Here is a 16,279-nt window from a genome sequence, read left to right as displayed (position 1 = left end):
TGACTACACTGCCCCTCTCACCTAGTTGTGTTCTATGGAACTGAGAGTTCCTGAATCCAAACCGAATCCTTTCCTGCTAGGAGCAGAACTTTGCATAATCATCATGTTTGCAGGCCAACTAAATGTAAATGTATGCAAATGTACTGGCAAAGTTGGCCTGGCCCTCAGGCCTTTGCAAAGAGGCTTTGCCCCGCTGCAAGAGGTAGGTGAGCACCACCCGCTTGGAGGGCAGAGGATTACGGGAGAGGCAGAGGGATTAAGGAGGCAGGAGAAGGAGGGAAGGAGAGGTAGGCCTCTTGTGAGCAGGCCGGAAGGACTGAGCTGCAAACCCCACTCACCCAACACCGCGACTGCTTTGATTCACAGTAGCTGCAGCCCTGGGAACATTTACTCTCTGAGACAGAAAATCACTGCAAGCCAATTGTTTTTGGGGAAAATGGAAGCATGTTCCAAATTGTATTATACCAGGAATTATTTCCCCCTTTCCCAAAGTCAGAGAAGTCTATAAAACCCCTATTGCTGCAGCCAGAATGGGCACTTTGTAGTTGATGTCATTTCTGCTAGAGACCTTAAAAGAACCTGTCCGCAGGGGCAGGGCTGTCCTGTAGGTTCTCCGCGGACTTCTGTAGTGGCAAATGGGCATCGGAAAGGACTAGAGCAGGATCCGTGTAGTAGATGAACTCGGGAGTGTCAGGAAGGGAGGCTGAGCATTAGGACACGCTGCAGGCCCCTGCCATTAGCATGCTGTCTGCAGCCAGAGTGTGGAGTGGGGCAGTAAATCTCAGCCAGGGCTGGGGCTCTGTAGGATGGAAGAAGAATTAAGAGGCCCTGAATCAGCACAAGGTTAGAGATGGGCCTGGGCCGAGTGGAGATTAACAGTGTCTTAACCCGTCTTGAGGTGGGAATTCTCTCACAGCCTGTGGAGGAAGGAAGGATGGGCAGTTACCACCGGACGCTGGGCATAGCCCTCCCTGACTCATACGGGGCTCGCAGATTATTTTCCCATGCACATACATGCCCAAATCAATTTGTTTCAGTTCCCCTCAACCAAGTATTTTCATCCATCTTATCATTAAACACTTATTGATTGCTCATTACACGCCAGACACATTTATTAAGCATTTGTGAGCATCTAATCTGTTAGGTCCTGTGCCATACATGGGAAGTACATATTGGTGTCCCCAGGGAAGTGAACACTTTGTCCCCATCTTCACGGTGCTTATAGCTTGGTGGGGAAATCAGGTGTGTCAGTCCCTGGTGACAGCCCCATGTGACAGAGCCAAAGCCTGGGGGGCGGGGGAGGTGAGGTCAAACTTGGAAGGCCTGGCCTCCTGGAACACCTGCGAGACGGCATCAGGGCAAGCCGCCAGCGAAGCAGGCACCCCGGGGCCCTGTGGGTGCTCCGGCTGGAGAGGGAGTAGGCGGCCAGGGCAGGGCACCGCCAGCCAGGCCCCTGAACCCGGACACTTCTCTCGAAGCCACTTGTATGAAGCTTCTAAGGAGAAGCAAGCTCCTCGTTAAGGGGTTAGCAGCTCCGGGTCAGCAGGTACGACCTGGCCACGGATCGGGTCTGAGGGAGAAGAAGGGAGGCGGCAGGACCATGGCGATGCTCAAGGGACCTGTCCTTGAAATGCCATCAACTCCTGCTTCCTGGTGTCCCTTAGAAACACGTTGGCCAGAACAGGTGGGTGCAGAGCAAAGGCTTCCGATGATACAGGTGAGAACCTGTACACGCGGCCGGAGGGAAGGTTCTGGAGGCCCTGCATGCTCCCCTCTGGCCTTCTCTGCCACCCTCTCCCTGGGGGTGTATGAGGTCCAAGGAGCTCTTATTTCAGGGTGTCCCATGGGCGGTGCTTGCACCCTCTGCCTGGCACCTTCTCAGAGTTTCCCTTGCCCGTCGCCTGAGCACCTGCTGATTGACCCTCCGGTCTTTCTCAGAGCTACCCGTGGGCGCCTCCTTAATGGCCTGACCTTAATTGCATTTTCCTGTTTGTGCGGTGTAGTCAGCATGCAGTTTAATAAAAGATTTTCAAGCTGCTGGGCCCATTCTTCCCTCTCCACCTACATCTTAGGTAGTGGAAGATTTTTAAGCCTTATTTTTAAGGTGATTGATTTGGTGTGTTTTCCACTTTCCTTCCCGCTGTGGGGACATTTTGCCTCTATGTGTGATAATTTTTTTTTAAAGGAACTTTGATTTGCCTGTCCCCTCACTTTCCACCCTGCTGTTGTAGAACCAAGGACTCAGAAGCTTTACTCCTCAAGTACGCATTTTGCGTTTTCTGATTCTGTTATTAGTTGTTGGTGCTTTGGATTAGCCATGGTCAGGGCTCAGGGCTTGTCATTCAATGCTCACATCAGTGGGGTGTTTAAAGTGGGCACTTCAGGGGAGTGTGCTGTAGCCAAAGGCTTTTTATTATTATTATTTTTTTAAGTCTAGAACATAGACTTTTATTTTATTTTACTCTGGATGTGATAGCAGTACGGGGACTTTGTTACAGAGAACTCTATGCTATTTGCTGTGTGGTAATGGCCCCTTAAAGAGGTAATCTTCAGCAAGTATCCAGATTTTGGACTTCTTTACATAAGTCATATTTATGCCAGGATGGAAAATTTTAAGGGAAAACAAAGACTTTGTTTTCCTTTAGAACGCTTTGATGATGATTCAATGGTTATTTTTTATCTGCCTCAAAGTTATCTACTTCATCTCTTATTCCTGCTCACTAAGTATAATTATATGTTATTTTCAGAAATACCTCTTGGACATGAGACTATAATATTATGACAATATCAAAAATAGTTAAGAATATTTAAAAATAATAAGGAGAATGACATAAAACCTTAGGGATAGGGGATCTAACATACATAGATTTATATATATTCAGAAGATGGCATAGTTTGATCACTATCCACAAAATCCAATATAATTTATTAAAACACAGGAGGCCAGTGGCTATATTTTTATGTGTTAAAACTGTATTAGGATGAGTAGATGACAAATGGCCCTAAGTATTTCTGAATCGCCCTAACTTGATGCCTGTCATGAAAACTCAGAGCCATTTTCAGAAACTAACCCAACAGCCTAAAACAATGTTAATATTTTCTTTGCACGAGACCTAGTAAACTCTGGAGTAAAGTCCTTAATTCACAACAGTCTTAAGAGGGAGGTAGGGCAAGCTGTATCTCTGACAACTTACTGATGAAGACGCTGAAACTTAGGTTAAGTCCACATTCCAGTTCACAGAAGAAGAGGCCAAACCAGAAGCTACGTTGTACACGCCTCCTACTGGAAGCAGCCTGGTGACTGGGTTTCTCTTCTGTGTAACTTGAATTAAGGTTTGGTCATCATTAACATTGCCTATTTTGTTGGATTGCCCTTGGTGTCAGCCCTGTGGAAACATAAACCCAAGCCTTAGGTGCCTGGGATGTGACCAGCTCTCACTGTAGGTGTCTGGGGACCAGGAAGATGGCAGAGGGTGGAACGCACAGGTCTTGCCTGCACCTGATGCTCCACACGAGTGACTGCTTGCCGAGGACACACTGAGTGACGTGGAGCAGGGTAGCAGGGAAGCAAGTGGAGGAGACGCCATTTATGGGGAGAACTGAGGGTGGCACTGGAGCCCACGTGGAAAGCCTCAGCACACAAGGGCAGCTGAGCTTGGCCTGTGGTTTTCCCACCTCCATTGGGGCAGGTGTCCTCAGTACAATAGGCCTGGGCAACTCTGGCCTCTGCTTCAACTCTGCCCTTTCTCTGCTTCCTGCACTTTCCTCCCTGCAGCTCTCTGGCCCTCCCCAAAGCACCTCTCAGTCCTTCTTCCATCTCTTCCCCCTGACTCCTTCCTCTTTCTTAAATCTTCCTGGTCCCAGCCCCACTCCCCCTGCCCTCCACTCCCCTGGGCTACTTGAACTCCTATCCAGCACAGCAACAGGTGTCACCCCTCTCCCCCAGGTCCCACTCTTCCAATAAGCTCAGTTTGATCTGTTTTGGAGAACTTTTTGCAAAGGACAGAAATTATGCGTGTGGGTGTTGTTAGTAGCAAATTAAGTTTAAAATCTATCTCCAGAACCAAAAATTGACTGTTAACTCTGTGTCTAAGGGAGACCACATTTCTTGTCCTGGAGCAACTTGTGCCTTGGAAATGACAAACGTCTGGACTGTTATTAGATCTCAGGCCACTGCAGGGGTTTATAAAGCACGCTCCGCTCCATCCAGGTTTCTCCTTTGGCATTTCTGGGACGTAGAGAATCTCTCCTGCCAACCTTTAAATTCATTTAAAACCTGTGCTTTCCCCCTGAAAAATCCTGCGACCTAAAAGAGCCAATAACAATATGATAATTAATGATTATCTCTATTTTAAGATAGACTTATTTTTTTTCTAACACTGACCTCCATTAAGGTGATAATTCTGAATGCAGTATTTCTGTATGTCTGTTAATCACTATTCACAAACCAAATATAGGGAACTTCCCTGTGCTTTCAGTCTACAGTAATACAAGCATAAAACTCCAGCTTCTGGGGAATGCATGCTCCCTTACTTGGGGATTGGAGATCACCCGGGTACACGGTATATTGTTTTTGAGAGGGAACAGTCTATCTGAACAGAAATTAAGAAGGAATTAAGAAGATAAAAAGAGAACAGGAAGTGAAAAGAAGAAGAATTGTAAGAGAGGGTAAAATCTCTATCCCAACAATATCTTCCTCTAAAGCTGTTTATGATAAAAAGAGGATTAGGTAGCCAGTATTCCCGCTATATTAAATTAAATCCCAGGCCCCTTTCCTGAGACACACACAGCCGTGAGAGCATCAATCCCTATCACGACAAAATAGCCCTTGGGAACAGGAATCCTCCTGGCAGTGTGCCATTCAGCTCTTATAAACTGTTAACCGTGGTAATGAACCAATCCAAGAGACATATTAATAATGACATGAAGAGACACATTTATTGTTGATTGTTGAGATGGTGGCAGATTTATTGCGAGCTTGCCAGGAGGGAGGGCTTGGCCCAGCAATGGTGCAATTAAAAACAAATTGAATACAGGGACAAAGAATCAATAATCTAACAGGGCAACTTTTAGTTTGCAAAATACAAATATAAATTAATTGACCTGAACACAGTTGCTAACTGGTCATTAATGTCTGCTTGCCGGCCAATCAGAAGGCATCACCCATCCCATCATGTTATTGCAGCTGGCTGGGTGCAAGCACTTCCGGCTCTGCCTCCCCCGGGCTGCCCTCTGAGGCATCTTGTTTGGAGGTGATTTCCAACGCTCCTAAAAGAAAGTGGCTGTATCGGATCTTTCCCCAGGATCTCTAAATTCTGAAATTAAAAAAAAAAAAAAAAAGTTTCCCTAAGAAACATTTCTATTCAATAGAAATGTTTTCAATGCCTACAGCGGACAGCAATCTATTCTAAGCACCGGGAAACAAAGGTAAGAAATCCAAGGCGGATGTTGCTTTGTGTGATGTGGTCTCCAACAATCTCCAACTTAGGATATTTTGCTATCATTTTTATGGATTAGTAACATTCAATATAAATTTGTTAATTGATCGTGCCAATTCAGATCTAAACTGCACCCATATGAGAAGTTACGAAGCTAATTCTGGCTCTTGCCTTTAAGGAAATTATAATCTAGAAGAGGAAAAGAGTGAAATCCACCAATAGCTGAAATCTAAGAGAAAAAGTTTCAGTTGTCTTAAGAAAGTGTAGGTAAAATGACATTAGAATTCCAAAGAAAGCCTTTGGCTTTGGATATTTAGAATCTGAAACTGTGCTGTCCTATATTATCACCGCTAGCCTGTGTGGTCATTTTAAATTATATTAATTATAACTAAATCATACTAAAACCTGAGTTCAACAGTCACACTAGCTACAACTCAAGTTCTCAATAGCCACTTGGGGCAAACGGCTACCATGCTGGACGGTGCAGATACAGAACACTTTCATCATCACTGAAAGGGCTGTTGAGCAGGGAGGAGCTCTATGGGACAGGGTTGCTCGAAAGGGTCTGCAGAATTTGGAAATCCAAAGAAAAACACATTCAAAATAGATGGATAAAGTAAGACATTAAAAAGTAAGGCAAAAAAGGCCAAAAAAAAAGCAGGGCAGGGCCTTGTAGGTGGGGGTTTACAGGGACGAGTCTAGCTGTGATGTGTGTATGTGTGTAGGATACACAGATGGAATGACAGAAAGCAAGAGTGGAAAGTAGGTTTAGCCTCGAATTACTCAGCACTTGGAAAAACGATCGAAGAGATTTGACTTTATCGTCAATAGGGAGTCACTAAGGTTATGGGGGGGGGCGACATGACCAGAGGTGCGCATCAGGAATGTTTAGACAATGGCATTAAATTGGATTGTAAGGGAGCAGACACTGAGGACTGGGTAGCAAGCAGGACGTGACTAAAAGGTCCCTGGGGAGTGGGATTCAGTACTATGAAGGGGGTGGCTGTGGGAACAGAGAGGAAGGGAAGAACTCGATTCAAAGCAGACACATCTGCTTTGACAGAGACGCAAGGAGAGAGGAGGGTCCAAACTGACGCAAGAGCTTTATACAAGGGCGGTGTGTGGCGAGTAGGAATGTGAACTAAGGAAGAGGAATGGGTTTCTGGGTGAGGAAGGTCAAGCGCAGCGTGGGGCATAGAGACGCAACTGCAGACGCCCAATTCGAAGGATCAGAGATTGGAGGCTGGAATTCTGGAAGCCGTTAAGGACCAGAAATGCCATTTTAGCAGGATGATATAAACCTGATATTAACTTCAACAAGGATGCTGTGCTTACTAAGATACAGAGACGGAGACAAAAGGTTTCAAGGAAGAGAGAGCCTAATGGTAGAGATACTGGACTGAAATCCTTCCATCGGAAACAACCTGGCAGGGAGAGCTGGTGCCTCAGAGAGGAGCCACTGAGGCAGGCAGGCTGCCCCGCCGACAGAGCCAGGACGAGCCGGGGAGAGGCCCATGTGCGGTCAGTGCAGCCTCTGCCTCCGGACTCACGGCCTGGCACCCAGCAGCTGAGGCAGCTCCCTCGGCCCTTCTGAGACCCAGCTTCCTCGGTCAAAAAAGGAGGAAAATCAGCCACCAGGAACGACAACTACCCACCAGTTGCTTTGACATGGATGGACCTGGAGGGGGTTATGCTGAGTGAAATAAGTCAATCGGAGAAGGACAAACATTATATGGTCTCATTCATTTGGGGAATATAAAAAATAGTGAAAGGGAATAAAGGGGAAAGGAGAAAAAATGAGGGGGGAATATCAGAAAGGGAGACAGAGCATGAGAGACCCCTAACTCTGGGAAACGAACTAGGGGTGGTGGAAGGGGAGGGGGGCGGGGGATGGGGGCAACTGGGTGATGGGCACTGAGGGGCGCACTAGTGGGATGAGCACTGGGTGATATGCTATATGTTGGCAAATTGAACACCAATTAAAAAAATTAAATAAATTAATAAATAATAAACAAAATAGAAAAAAAAAAAGTAGGAAAATACATGCTCCTGGGATGCTAACTGGGAAACAGAACGGACTGCGTCTGTAAAACGACTGCCATCCCAGGTACTCGGTGCAGGACAGCCGTGGTTTATGGCGATCAGAAAACAAATCCCTGGCTGCTTTCCTTGCGATTGTTTTCCTTTCCTCCCACGACCCTTCAGCGGCTCTACCTATACAGGAGAACTACCGGTGAGCAAACGGTCAAAGGTTCTTTGATACCTTCAAGAGGAGCCCAACTAGTGCAAAGCGCGGTTATTTTGGCCAAGACGGTGTGTCTGAGGTAAGCCTGTTAACCAGGGACTCAACGCCAGGCTTCGGCCTACAAGTCAGACTCTCCAAATACGCACACATGCCACATATAGAAAAATGTCACTGTTCTGAATTCACAGATTACTCTGATGCTAAGCGATGACTAATCTTGTGGGTGGTGATGTTTGAAATCTTATGTAAGATCCTGACTACCCAAGGGTCATGATGAACTTTACTGTATCAGGGGAATTTATGAACGTTGAGTAATTTACCTTCTGCTAAAATGTGATTGCTTCCTCCGCTCACAACAGGAAAGATCTCCTTGTAGTCACCTGAGCTACGGACGGACTAGAGTCTGAGGAAATGAGCTGAGATCACCATGCAAATTGAGTAGAACATAACAGGCATTTCATTTTCTCCTCCATCTTCACATCAGTGATGATTTTGGAAACAGAATTTATGACTGTTCCCGTTTATTTAAGTCTATCGAAAATGAGGCAGATGACAGCCCCAGGCCCTGCCACTTCCCTTCCTGGCTTCTGTATCTATCACCAAACTAGGTGCCAGGACTGGCACCATCTTAGATCGTGTGGAAGTGGGTGCCTTTGCCTCAAAACAAGCTCATACACTTTTATTTATTTTTATTTTTTAAGGATTTTATTTATTTGTTTGGGGGAGAGGAGGAGCAGAGGGAGAGGGACAAGCAGACTCCACACTGAGTGTGGAGCTTGAACCCACGACCCTGAGATCATGACCTGAGCCGAAACCAAGACTTGGATGCTTAACTGACTGAGCCACCCACGGGCCCCTAAACTCACTTAGTTTTGAGGCCAGGACTCTCAGATGAAGATTCTGCCCCTAGATGGAAATGGTCAAACCACCTCCCGCCCTGACAATGCGTCCACCCAATGTCAAATTTTGCTTGACAAAATTTGCTTGACAAGATCTCATTCATCTTGGAAAATCCAACTCTTCCTACTCCTACAACTAAAAAATTATCAGTGTTGCAGGAGGAATTGAGCATATATCCCCCATTCCCTTCTAGAGGGAGGCCCAGCCTATTTATCCAATGGAGGGGGGGGAGGGAAATCCACAGGCCACAGGAGAAATAGCCATGAGGCCTGGTGCACATATGTGTGCCTGTGTGTGTGCAGGTATGTTGTGTGCGTGTGTGATGATTTTAGCTTCTAAGCTGAGCAGAACAAAGCCCCATATTACTCCTCAAACTACAGAAGTAGGGACTTGATAAAAGGAGAAATAGGGAGGTCTGGGTGGCTCCCTCTCGCTGGGAGGCTCAGCGATTGGGTGTCTGCCTCTGGCTCAGAGCCTGACCCCAGGGTCCCAGGATTGAGTCCCATGTTGGGCTCCCCGCAGGGAGCCTGGTTCTCCCTCTGCCTGTGTCTCTGCCTCTCTGTATCTCTCATGAATAAATGGATAAAATGCTTAAAAAATAAAATCAAAGGAGAAATATTCATTTCTACGAAATGTGTCCTGGACTGTGCAGTCACCAACGACACATGATGTCGCAAGGGGCGTGGCAACCTTGAGTAGAGTTGTGCTGTCAAATTCAGGTGAGAGCTGAGGGGCCCGCCCCGAGGAAGGGATAGGATGGAGCAATGGAGAGCCAGCGTGTGCCTCATTCCCACCCTGAGGCAGGAGGCTGGGTCCAGTGTGGAGGGAGCTGTGTACGGAGGCCCTTCGTGTGCAATATGACTCTGGAGATACCTTCCTTTGTTGCATGCTCGGGGTATTCTGAGGGCAGCAGCTTCGACCCTGATCCCCTCTACGGCGCAATGGCCTCCTCAGTTTACCCAATGCCCGAGTTAGGAATGTTAGCGTATTTGACGCTATTTGATAGGGGTCGTGGAGGCTACAGATGACGGAGCAGAACAGGCAAGGAGAGGGGTCTTTGACCTCCCCCCTCTCTCTAACGGAAAAGGTGGCCACTGCCAACGCACGTGAGCCATGCTCAGAGTCACTACTGAAAACGACATTAGCAAAAGGACCTCAAGTCTTAGGGGCTCTGAAGAAAATACGAGTGAGAGAGAGAGAGAGAGTTAAGAGCAAACCCTCTGGTTCCCCCATCAGTGGGTGAAGGAGGAAAAGTCGGGGCGTGGAGAGATGCCTGGCTATACGAAAATCCTCCAGAGAAAGGACATTAATAAACCATAAAATGTAATAACTGGGAAGGACTCCCTTACTATTTCCTCAGCTCTTCTGCTTTAAAACCAACAAAATGAAGCCCAGAGAAGGCGTGATGCTTATTTTGTACCCTTGCCCCTTTGGCCTGTGTGCTCTATTTGCACATATGCATAGAAGTTGCAGTTTATAGACCTTTTCTCAGAATCTTATTTTCAAACGCAAATATATATACACTTCAATAATATATAAGATCAAGGTATGCGTATGTGCACCTAAATAAAATCAAGTACATTGCATTTTGTTCTTCACCTCAGGGCAAGAAGCCAGGAAGGAAATATCCTACAAAAACAGGCCTGGATGTCAGGAGCTGAACTCGGGCTGGGGAGTGAGCTTCTGGATGCCCAGTCTTGTTCTTTTCCACTTTTCCACTCTGCCTCTGTGAGGAACAAGCGTGATTATAATTTAAAATAGAGGCTGAATAAATTAAATTTATTTCAGGTTGACTGCCTGCTTTTCTTTAGTCCCAAAATTACACATGTTAATTTAAATGACTGTAATATTTGGGAGAAGAGGAGAAAATAGCGGAAAAAAAGAGGTTAGTTACAAAGGAAGATCTGAAAATAGGTTGGCTTTGGCCAAACTGTGGCCTGTGGGTGGGCCTGCCTCCCCTGCCTGCTGGAAACGCCCCCCTGGGGCCTTGCCCACACCTGCTGCCCGGCCCGCGAGCCTCACCATAGTCAGCAACAGGCTCCTTGGTAGACACTCCTCTTAGCAGCCCCTCAGAACTTTAGGTATTTTTCTCACAAATAGTAACATTTACTTGTCCTTTTGCTTAGCTAGGGGTTAGCAGTCTGGTGTAAGAACATTCCAGACCTGGAATCACAACACGGCAGTAAGTGGTGCTTTGCCACCTCCTGGCTGGTGTAACTTGGACAAATGCTTTCAACTCTGAATCTCAATTTCTTTTCTTAGAATGTGGTGATTTTCTTTCTTTCTTTTTTCTTTTTTTCTTTTTTCAAGATTTATTTATTTGAGGGAAAGAGAGAATGCATGGGGGGAGGGTGAGAAGGAGAAGGAGAGAGAATCTCAAGCAGACTCCCTAGTGAGTGTGGAGCCTGAGGAACCAGGACCCTGGGGCTTGATCTCACGACCCTGAGATCATGACCTGAGCCAAAATCAAGAGTTGGATGCTCAATTGACTGAGCCACCCAAGTGCCCCAGAATGTGGTGACTTTCTGTTCTGTCCCCCAGGACTTTTGTGAAGAATAATCAAAAGAAATAATGCAAGTGCTTTCACAGTATTGTGATAGCTGTTTTCCAGAGACAAGTCCAGTGAAGGGAATTTAAAGCATTCAGTAGTGCCATCATCTCTGGGCGAAGTTTTAATCTATCTAAGTCTTAGCTTCCTTATTTTTATTTTTTAAAAATATTTTGTTTATTTATTCATGAGACACACAGAGAGAGAGAGAGAGAGAGAGAGGCAGAGAAACAGGATCCCTGCAGGGAGCCCGATGCAGAACTCGATCCCAGGCCCCCGGGATCAAGACCTGAGTCGAAGGCAGACGCTCAACTGCTGAGCCACCCAGGGGCCCCCTCAGGTTCCTTATTTTTAAGATTTTTTTATTATTATTTATGATACACACAGAAAGAGAGAGGCAGAGACACAGGAGGAGGGAGAAGCAGGCTCCATGCCGGGAGCCCAACGTGGACTCGATCCTGGGGCCCCAGGATCGCGCCCCACGCCAAAGGCAGGCACCAAACTGCTGAGCCACCCAGGGATCCCCAGGTTCCTTATTTTTAAAATGTGAATCTGATGTAGACTTTGTAGAGTTGACGTGAGGATCAACTGAGCTAAGGTGTCCGCTTAATGCACCCAGTGCAGAAGTTGGCTGGCGCTCAGCAGAACCTAGGACTGGACCGACTGGCAGATCTGACTTCTCCACCTCCTAACCTCAGTGTTGGGAACCAAACAGCCTCACCTGAACTGACTCCAGGCTCAAAGACTCAAAGTCTTTTGCAGACACAGAAATTGCACGAGCTTGCTGTGGAGCCTCAGCTATGAAAGATTCACATAATTCACCATTTCCAGCTATTTGCATATGATTTGGCTGAGCAAGGGGAGTTCATTCTATGAAAGGAAATACCTGGTAGCAACCAGATTGGCGAGTTAACCAAGAGAGCAGATAGAGAATGCCAACGTCCAAGGAGCAAAGAGCCAGCCTGTCTTCTCGCCCATCCTTCCTGGACAAGGACAACCACCAGGGCCCCAGGAGGAGAGGAGCAAATCCATGGGGTTTTAGAGTGCTCGGGACTCCACGACAATTAGAATTGCAATTAGATACCGGATTCTCAGAGGGCCAGAGTTTTCAGTACTTACATGGGATAAAGAGGTAACTTTTAAAACGTGGCTCCCCGGAGGGATGAGCTACTAGTAAATTAATTATCTTCTTCTTTGCCTCTCTCAGCCTCTCCACACCCATTTATTGTAGCCTTGGCATCCCACCCCCCTGCTAATTTTCTTCTTGAGCTTTGTCCTCGATTTCTGCTGCTACCATGCAATATCAGTAGCAGGGAAAAAACGTGGTGGGGAGAAGAAAGGATAAGTGAACATTTCCCTGGGATCTAAATTAGAGAACTAGCCTCAGACATGGTCGGCAGGAGAGGTGCTGGAGTAGGCTGGAGAGGCACTGATCTCGGAGTCCTAAGGCCATGGTTCAAGCCCCAGCCCTGCTCCATACTCACAGGGGACCCTGGCCGCTCGCTTAGTCTCCGTGAGCTGTAGTTATCTAATTTGCAAAATGAAGAGAACAGTCACTGCACTGCAGCCTCCCAGGGCTTGTTGGAAGGGTCAAGTGAGACAAAGATTGTGACCGGTGCTGGAGAGTGCTAAATAAATGCATGTTATCCCTGGTGTATCTCTTAGCTTGTCACACTGAAGACCCTCATCCCTCCAGGGAACTGTTCCCAATTACTGTCCACTCCAAGTCATGTGGACAGTGTCTGACTCACTCTCCACCCCCAGATAGGAGCTTGAAGGGCCTTTATGGTCACTGCCTTCACAAGCCATTTCATTTGCTGCATCAGTCTGTTCTTCCATTCATTTTACAGACATTTGCTGAATGTCAGGTATACCTTACACAGCGCGCTGTGTGCTGGAGACAGATATAAATAAATTATGGTTCCCACTGTTCTGTAGGAATAGTTAATCTCAGAAATCTTACCTATCTTCCCACTAGTAGACTCATGATGAATCTCAAATATACCTCTTCTGTGGTTACACCTGAGTCCTACAGCACCTGTGTAATGTCTGTGCTCTCCTCATCCCTAGACGTAGCAAAACTAGTGCTTTCTAGTCCTAGTGGTGCAGGACCCCAAATCCACCATTACTAGCCAGGCCTTCAACATTTCCCCAATCTCAAAAACGTAGGTGATACCCTTTTAATTCTTCCTCTTTCAAGACATTAAGATTGATCTTCCCAATCTCCTTTGGACAGTATCTCCTGGAGGAACCTCCTCCATTTGCACAGTTAGACCCACAGCCCACGCATGTCCCAGCATTGGAGTGATGGCAGTAACCTACTCCCTATCACTCCAGCTTCTGTCCACCTCACCCTGTCCCGTACAGGGCTGTCAGGTTGATTTTCCTACCTGGCTAATCTGACTCCACGACGACACTTACCTCTTGCTCTGGATTTTTTTTAATATCTAGGTACACAGTCTAGGTCACATTATCATACAAACTCACATAGTGCTTTAAAATTATCCTCTCAGTGGCCAAGATGTGTCCTGGGTATCAGTGATAATTTTTTTTTTTTTTTTTAACAAACAGCTTCTTCTCTCGAAGAAGACTTGGAAATTAATCCCATCAGATATGTGGCAAAGGCCACTTTATAAAACAGCAAAGGACAGGCTCTGAAGTTAGTGACGGAGCATCTCTGAGATCCTGACATTACAGCAGCAGGGAGCGACAAAGCCAGAACCCCGCGGGATTGCTCTCCTGCTAATGGCACTTGGTTGGCAGAGGTGATGAGACTCTAACATTCTCAAATGGACGGGAGATAAATAAACACCTTTTCCCCTCCCCACCCCCTCTCTCTAAACAGACAAGTTGCAGCTCGGAAATTTTTCAGTTTTTCTCATTGCAAAATCAATACCCATCAGCAGTTTGAAATTAAAGGCAAGATTAGGCCTCAGTTTTATACATGCCTTATTGTATTCCAAATGCTTTCTACTCAGTCAGATAAATCTTCTTTAAGAGGATTAGGAAACTTTCATTATCTTTATCTAACCTGAAGTAACACTAAGTCTGAAAAATTAATCTATAGACTGGACAAAAGCTGATAGGTGCTGGGAAGAAGGAGGACTCCTAGACTTCTTTCTAATTGAGCAGTGGGGTCTCTGCTTCCACCTACTAGAAATTCAACTGGTCTCCAAAGAAAGAACATGTTGCCCCATTGCTAATCAAGACAGGAGAGGATGCAGCTCCCTGAGCGCCTTCCTTTTACCTCTCAGTAAACAGAAAGATTCACCTGCTAAGTGTTCCAAGGGAAGGTCATCTCTTTCCACCTCCGCCCTCCCTCATCTTCTGCATTGGATTTCACAGGCCACCAAGTCACTTGGCCTGAAATGTGGAGACTGTGAGGAACTGACCTCTGAAATTGAAGTCACTCCACTGTTCTTCTCTTGCCTGTTCTCAGACTCCTTCTGACCCAAACCTATGAGACCCATGGGGAGACACCACTGGCTTCCATATCCAGCCCAAGGAATTGCTCCAAAGGCCTTATGAAGCACATTATCCCTGAAGCTCTGCATCACTAGCCCTTTATGGCCTGTATTGACTTTGACATGCTTACACAATCTGTCTTATTTCCTGAAAAGTGATAGCCTTGTTCTGTTTGAGTCTGTTTCTGTACAGTGCCTGACAGTTCTTTTTTATTTCAGTGCTGCATTTCCTGAATTTGAAGATAACTTTGCTGTCAAGGCCACGAAGGTGCCACGGAGGCGTCACTTCCAATGCTGAGAATTTCAGCTCTTCTGGAGCCAAGCCCAGGTGGCAGGCGGGGTAGTGAGAACTCACACTCCCTTGTTTTCTGCACCCCCAGGAACTTTCAACAGACATTCCAGCTCATCTCAGATAACTGATCTCACCAAGTGCCTCCACCAGCCTCTGAGAAGAAGCATCAGACATGACAGTTGTCTTTATCTCCAGATGGCAGGCCGTCTTATAGCTCCAAAGCAGTGTTCATCACCAGGCCATACCCTGGGTGGGACACGTACGGGGAATGGAAACAGCAGAGTGTACAGGCATCTGTCGTGTGCAGGCTGATGTGGGCATCTGAAAGCACCCGGGGACGAGAGTAGGGCTTGAAGGCTAAACTGAGATTGGGCTTCGAGCAATATGGCAGCACCAGGACCTGCCGGGGGACAGAGCTGCAGCAGACTGATCTCTGGTCCAGCCCATGCTCCTGCTGTAACAAATGGCCCACAGGACTGGAGACTGGCTGCCATGCTAGCAAAGAGCTGTTCTAGTGAAAAGAAAGGGATGGCCACCCTGAGTTAGACAAGTGACTGAAGTGTGAAAAGACGCCAACCTCCACTCAAACTCTCCATGAAGCCAACTGAAATGAGCAAAACTATATTTTTTAGTAGAGCATGAGGGCATCCACAGTAGTTCAACCAAGACACCACACACATTTCACACGCTGAAAAAAAAAATTACTGAATCTACTGCAGATGGGATCTGGTAAAGGCACTTATTAACGACGGAATCGTACCCAGGGACTCCTCCTGAGAGCTCCATGTATGACTCCAACAGGTCAATACAGAAGACTCTGAGCAGGGTCCACCCCAGCTTCTCCTTTAGTGGAGGAAGGCTATGCCACTGGGGGATGAGAAGTACTCTCCTTAGCATTTAATTGACTGCCTACCTAGTGATGGGGGAATGGTGATGTCAGTTGGGGGCAGTTTAAAATAAGTTCATTTGTATTGCTGCCTCATTCCAAGTTCTCATAGCTGCTATTTGAATGCATTTTTTGGAATGCATTTTTAATTCTTAATATTTGATAGTTGGTATCTGGGAATCTGACATTTCTTCAGCCTTATTTGTATGCTACATTGTGAAATTCTACTGAAAAACTATTGAATAAAACGCTTGGGCATACTGACACAGATTTTTAAAGGGAGAATAAGGGAGGATGTTAGGGAACACTTCCCTTTAAAAGAAAATTATATAGATGTATTTCTGACACAGACCTGGAGATAGCATTTTGACTAATATCCCTCTTAATTAATCTTGGCTCCCCTGTGAGACTAAAGTGATGCACAGACCCAGTCCCCATGCCAGGGAGGGCTTGAGTGCAGCACCCAGAACCCCTTCTGGAACACGTACACCCAACAACCATGCCAA

General features: G+C 46.5%; 1 protein-coding gene across 4 annotated transcripts in view; it reads right to left on the bottom strand.

Annotated features, from left to right (window-relative positions):
- Positions 1–16,279, bottom strand: part of OPCML (opioid binding protein/cell adhesion molecule like) — a 1,019,356-nt gene that overhangs the window by 195,096 nt on the left and 807,981 nt on the right. The window lies entirely within an intron of this gene.

This window comes from Vulpes lagopus, chromosome 10 (genome assembly GCF_018345385.1).
Source record: "Vulpes lagopus strain Blue_001 chromosome 10, ASM1834538v1, whole genome shotgun sequence".
Taxonomy (NCBI): domain Eukaryota; kingdom Metazoa; phylum Chordata; class Mammalia; order Carnivora; family Canidae; genus Vulpes; species Vulpes lagopus.
The sequence above is the reverse complement of the archived record's forward strand: the minus strand, read 5'-3'. Positions and strand labels throughout refer to the sequence as shown.